Source organism: Otolemur garnettii, unplaced genomic scaffold (genome assembly GCF_000181295.1).
Source record: "Otolemur garnettii isolate 467f Iridium unplaced genomic scaffold, OtoGar3 scaffold00113, whole genome shotgun sequence".
In the NCBI taxonomy this organism is placed as follows: Eukaryota; Metazoa; Chordata; class Mammalia; order Primates; family Galagidae; genus Otolemur; species Otolemur garnettii.
The window spans coordinates 4293908-4296593 of record NW_003852508.1 but is presented as its reverse complement, the minus strand read 5'-3'; the positions used below and the strand labels follow the sequence as shown (position 1 = coordinate 4296593).

Genomic DNA, 2686 nt, shown 5'->3' with positions numbered 1-2686 from the left:
CCACCCAAAATTATTTTGTCTTTTTACTCTATTAGGCTGCAAACTCCTTGGGTACATGAAGTGCTTCTCCTCCATCTTGACATCCCAATGCCAAAGCAGCTCCCGACACATCCTTCAGACACACATGGCTACAGGAGGGTGCAAAGTGCTCTGGAGCCCATGAGGTCCAGGAAACAGCCCCCTGAGTGCAGGCTTGATCCTGCCACTGCCCAGCACCACTGTGCCTGAGAATTACTGGACTCCAACGCCCTGCTCTTCAGCCTTCTCATCCCCCAAGTTATTATGTTCGTGCTTTCTGTGGTGTGCCGGTGGCCAGGTCTTCCTCCTTGAACTCTGGATCAGCCGTCTCTGCTGATCGGCTCCTCCAGGGGCTCGTGTTAGATTCTGCAGCCCTGTTCCTTTGCTCCCTTCAGTGTGGCATCTCCGGGGGCGGGGCTGGCCTCCTGTCATCTCTCTGACCACTCACCTCAGTAACCAAATTCCTTCTAGGTCTTCCCTGCCTCCTGACTCTGCATGGCTCCCAGGCTACAGCGCCACCATCCTTCTTTGCTGGGCTTGAGACCAGCACATTCACCTGCCCATGAGGCATGTCCTTTCTCGTGCATGTCCCACGGACCCAAGTCACAGTAGCCCTGAGCTGAGCTCCCCCTCTTGTCCTTGTGTGTGCACTTTCCTCTCTGTGTCTGCATGGCCAGAACCATTAGCTTCCTGTTACCCAAGCCAGCCATCTGGTGGACAGCCTCGAATCTCCCTTTTGCCTAACCTCCTCCTAACACATCCTCTTATCTTGGTCCTCAGCACTACCATAATCTCCTCTTAAGCTCCTGTGTCCAGTTTTGGCTGTCCTCAAAAGGACCCTCCTAATGTTGCCTGGGAAAAATTCTAAAATTCAACTCTTCTAGCGAGGAAGACTGCTTTACAACATCTCCCTACTCCTATTGTTCTCAAGTTAAAATCAAAGCTCTTCAGGACCCCTGCAAGTCCTTTCTGACCTGGCCCTTGCCTACATCTCCAGCCTCCCTCTGCATCATGCTTCAGTCACAGCCAGCCACCTGTCATCGAGATCTAGGTCGAGCCCCCAGAATGTCTTGTGTTCTCGGGGCCTTGGTACTGTTGCACCTGCTGCTCACCTGGGGCACTGATCACCATGCCGCGGGGTCAGGAGGCTGCCCAGCCTCCCCTCTCCGTCCTTACCCCGCATCCTGCCCTTTCTTTGTGTTCTCATGACAGTCTGTGCCTATTTCTACCACAGTTCGTATCACACACTGTATGCTGTCTTCACACTCTATTCAACTGTTGCTCTGTTACAGCTCAGTGACGGGGGAGGGGATTGTGTCTTCACCCCCAGCTTTTAACAAGGGGCCTGTCATCTATGGACACAGCAGAAACTCAACATGTTTCCCGAGTGAATTTTTAAAAAGAAAGACATGGATGCTGAAAGAAAAACTATGGGTTGGGGATTTGGAATAAAATACTATCTCAAGTAGAGACGCAAATTTTACCTCTGTGAAGATGTTTCTAGAAGCATCCCCACACCTTTCCCCAGAGATGGGGTGGCCTTTGGAGCCACAGGTGTTCTTTACCTCACTGTCTGTGGGGCAGGAGTCAGGGTCCCGGTGGGGAGGTTGCTGCTCCTCTCTCCTCCTCGGCGCCCTCTCTGCACCCTCCCAGGGGTTCCTCACTTTCTACTTTTCCCGTGATCAGTTTCCCTCCCCTCAGCTCTCTGACTGGAAGCTCCTTGGGGGTCTCTCAGGCTTATATTCTCCACGGGGCACAGCATGCTTTGCATTTCTTAGGGCCTCAATAAATATTTGTACAATGAATTAAGGAACAAACTAATTTTAAAAGTTGCTCTTGATATTTCTCTCGGGGCTATCACTCCCTGTAAAATACATCAAGTTTATAGCTGGCTCATTTTATCACGTTTCATTTCAAGTACTTTCAACATAACCCAATTTACAGAAAAGTGAGTTCATCAGTTTCTCTTCTGCGCTCAGCTTGCATATTGGTTTATCGATCCGGTGCTGTTCCTTAGTGTCTATAAGCTCTAGCTAAGAACACCTTGCTGAGCCATTCTCTTGTTTTCTTATTGGAATTTTAACACTTCGGTGGGTCTTTTACCCAAACATACCATGTCTCCCAATGTGCTGAAGAGAGAATGTTTATGTAAGATGAATCTTTAGCAATAGAAAGTCTTCGAGTCTGATCTAATCAAGTATGCAAGTTGATTTGACATTGACAAAATGTGAGGATTAAATAGAGTTACGAGTCAGCACCACAGATAAATGCAATTAGAAGATGAGCGGTCCATCCATTTCCAGGAAGAAAATATGTTTTCCTTTCAGAAAGCACTTTCACTGCCCACATGGTTTTTCAGAATGAAATATAACTTGCTAAGTGCTGCAGCCCTCATTCTCACCTGGTGACGGCTTTCTAAACAGAAGCTTACAAGGTTTGTCCGTTACAGTGTTTGGAGCAGCCTACCTTTTGTTAAAATGCAAATGCATAAAAGCAATCAAATGTAAAAGAAATTATTTGGTTTCACCACACTTTAAGTTACATGACTGCCTGCCTTAACTACCGGAGAAATCAAACTGAAAACGCTTCTCTGATGGCTGTTAGCTGTGTTCATTTATATTACAGGTAGGCTGGAGTCCTTCTTATGATGATATTGAACTGCGAATGT

At 47.7% G+C, this 2686-nt stretch overlaps 1 protein-coding gene across 2 annotated transcripts in view; it reads right to left on the bottom strand.

Moving 5' to 3' along the window:
- The window catches only part of LOC111727580 (phosphatidylinositol 3,4,5-trisphosphate-dependent Rac exchanger 2 protein-like), a 76230-nt gene that overhangs the window by 3959 nt on the left and 69585 nt on the right, over positions 1-2686 (bottom strand). The gene's annotated exons all lie outside the window — the stretch shown is intronic.